Below are 6,995 nucleotides of genomic sequence, written 5' to 3'. Positions count from 1 at the left end.
ACGAAGAAAATGTAAGTGTCGTGTGTGTACAAGGTTCATGCCTACATGCATTTTAGCACCACATTTTTGGCAATTCAAAGAAGGCCATTAGGAGCTTCTGAATTGGTTGATTAAAGGTCTAGCGTTGATCATAAACTTGACTTCTTACAGTGCCATGGATCATCCAAAGAGGCCTTGAAAGTAAGGAGAGTTTAAGGAGCCAAACAAGCATGTAAAAGCTATAAAAGAAAGGAGGAAGAAGGATCTAGAAGACAATCTATGTTTAGATATTTTTGCAAGATATTTTGGATATTAACGCACCTCCCATTTGCCTATAAATAGAGGGGAGGGGTTGGCCATTTAGAGACTTTAGGCTAGATTTTTAGATTTTTCTATTTAAGTTTATGCTTTTACTTTCTATGCATTTACATTTTTTTGTTATCCAAATAGCCTTTTTTGGCACTTTCTTTCATTGATTTTCTTTGCAAATTTAACCCTATTGTAGTAATTTTCAATATAATTTTATATTCTTTTAATGAAATTTCCTAATTCTCACATTTTCATCTTCAATTTCCATTAATCTCACAAGTTCATTAAATCTGTTTTTCAATTTGCAGTTCTAACCTCTTCATAGTGTTTTGATCGAAACTTGATGAATTCCATCTATTTGAGCCAAGTTATTTTTCCTAGATTTCTAAATTATAGATCTATAATTCTATAAAACACTAGCTTCAAATTCAATCTACACAATTCCAAATCAAACTTTGTTGTCATAACTAAATCCGGATGACAAAGAAAAGTTTTGCATGAGTGAGAACATTGAAAGGGATCTACTCTCCATCTAGGTATTTTGTTTGCATTTCTTATGTCACACTCTTAGATTTACATGTTTACTTGTTATTTCTCAATTAATTGCATTTATTTTCATGATTTTACCTATTGTTTGGATAGATTTCTTTGAACATGCTCTGTGTATTATTTAAATTTCTAGTTCAATGACCTAAATTTTCTCTTATGTTCTTTGCTAAATTTTGTGATAAACTTGTTAATGAATGTTACTTTAGCTCAATTCTAATTCATTCTCTCTAAAAATTTCCGTATCTAATTTTTTCTTCTCATGACTTAAAAAAATCCTATTGCAATTTAGTTTCTATTTTGAGTTGTTTTGGTTATTTCTTGCAATTTCTATTCAGTTTTTGTTCTTTATTTCATGCTCTTTTGTAGTTCTCTTAATTTTTTTTAATTTTTAATTCATGTTCATCCAATTTTATATGATTTGAATTTAGATTTCTTTCTTGATTATAGTGTTTTTAGATTTTGCTATATTTTCAGTTTTAATGTTTTAACTTAGATTTTGTAATTGTCTTTATTGCTTCCATTTCAAACCTGTTTCTACTTTGATCATTTTTTTTTCAAACTTTATTTCACTCAACTTGATGCAATTTGATTTAATTTTCCTTGCTTAATTTTTGGTTTTTCATACTTTGCACACTATTTTTGGTTTTTGCATGGTATTTGAATTTTATGTTTTTGCTTCATTAATTCTCACTTCAAATATGCTTTCACTTAGATTAGGCTACTGTATTTTACCATTTACATTTTGTTCGATTTAGTTTCATTTTTTTTTTTGGTATTTCTCTTAGATGGAAGTTGAGTAGTTAGTTAGAGTTAGTTAATTCGATTAAATTGCTTTAGTTACTATTTTTGCTTTAATTTTTTCTTGTTTTTTTTAATGCTTAGGTTAGAATTATATCTCAATTCATGTTTAGTTCATAGCATCCATTTTACCTATTGGTTTTATTTTTGCACAATTTCTCATTTTACTTGTTTTACATATTGATGCATTATTCAATTTTATTTTTGTAGTAGTTAATTTTTATGTTTACTTTTTGATTGAACTAACTTTAGAAGGGTATAGCGATAAAAGGTGCTTAGTTTAGGAATTTCTTTACCTAATTCTCATGGGATTGACATCTTGACTTTTTAGTCATTATTATTACTTGTATAGCCTGTGTGTTTGCAGGATTTTTGTCAATTAAGTTTTTAGCATCATTGATGAGGATTAGGAGTTAATACTCTTATGCTAATATTGTCTTTCATCATACTCTTCTATAAAATGGTTCACCTTTAGGGTACATGCACTAGGCCAATTTAATGATTGTTTTGGTTTTGCATGTACATAGCTCACCTTCCTTTGTTGTCCACTTTCACTAGTTGTATATACTTAGATTTTCCTTTTTAGAATTGTTTCTTCAATCTAATGTTCTTATGGCCCATGTATGCACTCAATTGGGAGAGTGAGTTGATCTTTTTAGATATCGAGCTTGAGACTATTTTTAGGAGACTTAGAAAAGAAAGACAAACTGATCTTACCATCACCATGGTTGAGCAAACACTAAAGTACTTAGGTATTATGTTGTGCCTAATCTTAAAGGATTTTAACCTAGCATTAGGAAAGGGAGAGACAAATTGATTTTACCATCACCATGGTCAAGCAAACACTAGAGCATTTAGGGATTACGCTATGCTTGATCTTAATAGATTTTAACCTAGCATTAGAAGGCCAGCCAAACAATCTAATAACTTCGAGATTAAAGCTATAATCATCTAGATGATACAACAATCAGTGCAATTTAATGGTCATTTGAGTAAGGACCCGAATGCTCATCTTTGAGATTTTTTAGAGATTTGTGACACATTTAAACATAATGGTATCATTGAGGACACCATTAGGCTTAGATTGTTTCCATTTTCCTTTAAAGATAGAGCCAAAGTTAGTTAGCCTCAATACCACCAAATTTCATTATCACTTGGGATGATTTAGTGTAAAAGTTCATGGCTAAATTCTTTCCTTCGACCAAGATGACGAAGCTTAGGAATGAGATTACAACCTTTTCCTAGCATGGCTCAAAGATCTTATATGAGGCATGGGAAAGATACAAGGAGCTCCTGAGGCAGTGTCCACACCATGGACTATCAAAAAGGTTGAAGATTCAAATCTTTTACAATTGGTTGATATTGAACAATAAGACCATTCTTGATAAGTAAAACCTTTGATAGTGCTTACAGTTTGATAGATGATATGGCTACCAATAACTGTCAATGGTAAAAAAATAGAAAGTAGCCTAGGAAAGCTTCAGTGCTATATGAACTTAATGAGTTTATAGCTTTAAGTGCTAGGGTAGTCTCTAGCTAAATCTTTAGAATCTTTGAATCTTAAGGTTACATCCTTTAAGTCAAGTCTTGGTCATTTTAGGGTCACCCATAGTTTCATAGCTTTGTGTAAGGTATGCGGGGTAGGTCACCCATGGCTGTTATGTCCTAGTCACCATTAAAAACTATTCATTATTTAGGATAGAATCCTAGGCAACCAAATAACCCATATACTTTTACATATAGCCCAGGTTGGAGAAATAACCCTGTCTGAACTTGTTAGCAGTAAAATAGTAATCCTATCTCAGTTTAATCTATTCAAGCACCACAGCAACCCCAATACACCAAATCGAAAAACCCTTAAGGATTTCAATAGCATATTCCATAATAGCAGTAGCAACACCTACAACAGTACACACCTTTATATCCATCTATGCCACCTTTTAAAAAGAAAACCTTAGTTAAAGATCCCTTTGGTTCTCTTGTTATGGCTCAAACCTCTTTTATGCAAACTTAAAATACCATGTTTCAAAACCAAATTGTGTCTTTTAAGAATCTAAATACCCAAATAGATCAATTAGCTACCCTTTTAAGTACCTGACCTTAGGGTACCTTACTTATTAACATTGAGGTCAACCCTAGGAGAGAGGAGAAAGAGCAGTACAAAGCAATTACACTTAGGATTGAAAGGCAAATAACTAATGGCTCAGTCTAGATAGATTCCTAGGATACAATAGTTAAGAAGTCTAATGATGATGATCTTAAAGAAGATATAATGCAGAAGGGGGATAAGAGAAAAAAAGCGGATAAGAGTGCAGTTCCTAACAAGTTACCTCAGATGACATAGTTCAATACCTAGTTCAACTAAGCCTACTCCTTCTTGAGTTGAGCCACCTAGGCCTTAAATTTTTTTCCCTTAAAGGTTTGAGAAGTAGAAAGAGAATAAGCAATTCTCCAAATTCCTATAGATGTTTAATAAATTACACATTAGCATCCTTCTTGCAATGCATTAAAACAGATACCTACCTATGCAAAAATCATGAAGGATATTATCATTCGAAAAAGGAGACTAAAGGGTTAAAGACATTGGCACTTACCAGAGAGTACACATCATCTTTGATTTAGAGAGGACTATTCGAAAAGTTGAAATATCCTAGTAGTTTTACCATTTCATGTATTATAGGTAGTATGTCTTTCGATATAGTTTTATGTGACCTAGGTGTGGTAGTAATAACTTGATGTTTAGTCCATTTTTCAAAAATTAGCATAAAAAAGGCTAAGCTGACCTTAGTTACTCTACAATTGGCCAACAGGCCACTAAAATATCCTCAAAGGATTATGGATGATGTTTTAGTGAAGGTATATAAATTCATTTTGCCTATTGATTTTATGTTTCTAGATATGGAGGTGGATCGTGATATCTCAATTATTCTAGGGATACCTTTTTAGCCACTGGTAATGCTCTGATTGATCTATAGAAGAGGAAATTGATCATACAAATTCAGGATCAAAAGGTTCAATTTAGTGTTTTCAAGGCTTTGAGATACCTTGATGATTCTGGTAAGTGCTCGAGATAGATATAATTAATAGATTGTTGATGATATTTTTCACCTAGAGCATCCTATCTTGCTTTTTGAGGAATCCCCTATAGTTTGTGAGGTAGATGATATGGATTCGAGTAATGATGATTATAGATATTGATGGTCTTTACTTGTCAATTTGCACCACCCCCCAATGCCAAGCCTTTAGTTGATTCTGACACTCGTTTTAGAGTGTTTAGACCTTTAGTTCTAGATTCATCGGTCTTCTAGGCATTTCAATTTAATCATACTGATCATAGTCCTTCTATGATAGGGGGTGATGGGTTAGTTGTTATTGATTGGATATCTTTGTTGGTAGATTCACTAGTCTTTAAGACATTTCAATTTGACCATACTTATAATAGTCTTTTGAAGGGGAAGGAGCGAATATGATGTAAGAAAGATAAGATATAATTAAAATTGATAAGATGTTGATTGATTGGACATTAAAATCGAAACCCACTTACCTTAGTCCTTTTAGGTGTAAGGTTAAAGGTTTTGTTAAAAGTTTCACTATTACTCCTACTTGCCCATATGATCGACCATTAAACCTTACTTTGGATGAGATAGTTAAGAAAGAGGTCCTTAAATGGTTGGATTTGAAAATTATGTTTGAAGTGATCACTATGAATATATAGTTGTGAGCTTATTTACATAGTCTAGATTTTGACTTTAAATAAAGCACTTCTTGAAAGGCAATCCAAGTTTTACTTTCTATATTATTGGTTGTTGTTCATGTTTGTATATAGATGTTGCTTTTGTTGATGTTTTCATTCATTCATTTGGTTATATTGTTTAGTTGTTCCTTGTTCATTTGTTTTTAGCTCATTTGGTTATGCTTTTCTTTGTACTTATTGATGTAGTTTCTTGGTGTAGCTATTTTCTTTGTTTTTGTATGATGAATAAAAGCTTAAAGCTAAAAGCACTAGTTCAGCCGAGCATTCATGGAAGATTCAGTCAACATGCCTTCATGATTAATAAGGGAGATTTTGTGTTTCTTTTTCATGTGCTTTTATTTCTTTATGCATACACATTAAAGACAATGTGTTATTTAAGTTTGGGGGTATGAGAAAATAGCTCAAATTTTTGCAAAATTTTTCAAATTTTTCTTAAATTTTACCTTGAATTGAGCTTGACTTGTTGTAGTTTGAATCATTATTATATTTTTTTTATTCGTTCTTCATGATGCCAATGATAGGTAAATATTGAGAATAAATATAATTTTAAGAAAAGATTGAATATTGTGTGAAATATCATATGATGCTTAGGTTTAGTGATTTCTTGAATATGAATTGTCATGTTTAAGTTAATGCTTTGATATCACTGAATTGTATTTTTTATCTAGTGATTGATTCTGTTAGTATGAGATTTTTTTGCATTGGTTTTTGAAGTTGTGTTTCATATTTTACAATTTGTTTTAATCACCTCTCGAGGTGAAATATTAGAGGACACATGATTAGGAAAATGATATAAACCATCTTTAAATCGATTAAGCTCTTTCAAGCCAACCTTGATATAATACTTGCATAATCACCTTATTTAAGCCTTGTGATGTCTTTTCTTTGCTTTGAAACCACATTACAAGCCCAAGCCTTTGTTTTTATATTTTTTATCTTTTTGGTCCTTTACCCTATGTGTATCGTATTGGGATATTCATACGTCATTTTAAGCTATAGATTATTATAGAAGAAGGATAAAGCTTGCAAAAATAATAGGAAAAACCAAAAAAAGAATAAGAATAAGTCAAGCTAGCTTGCAAAAGAAAACAAAAAAGAGAAAACTAAAAGAAAATGAAAAAAAAAACAATCAAGTGGTGAATAAACCTTAAAGGAAGAAAATAAAGACAAAGTGGGTAAAAACAAAATTTAGGGGTGATTATTTTGATCAGCTTTATCTTTATTTATCTTGAGAGCTCAACAATAATGATCTTAGACAAAGTAATGCATTGTTAGTGTACTCAAGCCTAAATTATCTTTCATCATACCTTGACCCTAACCAAACATTACAAGCTTATGACAGTCCTAAACGATCTTTGGTTATGTGTTTATCTACATTAGTGGAGAGAGAAGTGATGAACAAACATATAGAATTTAAGCATGCTTTATTGATCTTTATCCTTGAATCTTCATTTTGTGTGTAACATTACTAGACTTCATGCAAGGATGTGTGAGAGGTATTGGTTGCTTGTGAAACAATAGTTAGGAATGATCTTAGCCTAGGTTGATTCTTGTATATTAGCATATGTTCATGATTTTATTTTAGTGATATTCATTAATCAATCCA

General features: G+C 31.3%; 1 non-coding gene across 1 annotated transcript; it reads right to left on the bottom strand.

The window, feature by feature from the left end:
* Positions 1 to 2,847: 2,847 nt before the first annotated feature.
* On the bottom strand, positions 2,848 to 2,954 carry LOC149515654 (small nucleolar RNA R71). The gene has a single exon (XR_016326363.1). It is a non-coding gene; the product is annotated as a small nucleolar RNA R71 (small nucleolar RNA).
* Between the last annotated feature and the right edge of the window lie 4,041 nt (positions 2,955 to 6,995).

This window comes from Durio zibethinus, chromosome 12, assembly GCF_047325235.1.
Source record: "Durio zibethinus cultivar Kanyao isolate XHJ-2024 chromosome 12, ASM4732523v1, whole genome shotgun sequence".
Classification (NCBI taxonomy): domain Eukaryota; kingdom Viridiplantae; phylum Streptophyta; class Magnoliopsida; order Malvales; family Malvaceae; genus Durio; species Durio zibethinus.
The sequence above is the reverse complement of the archived record's forward strand: the minus strand, read 5'-3'. Positions and strand labels throughout refer to the sequence as shown.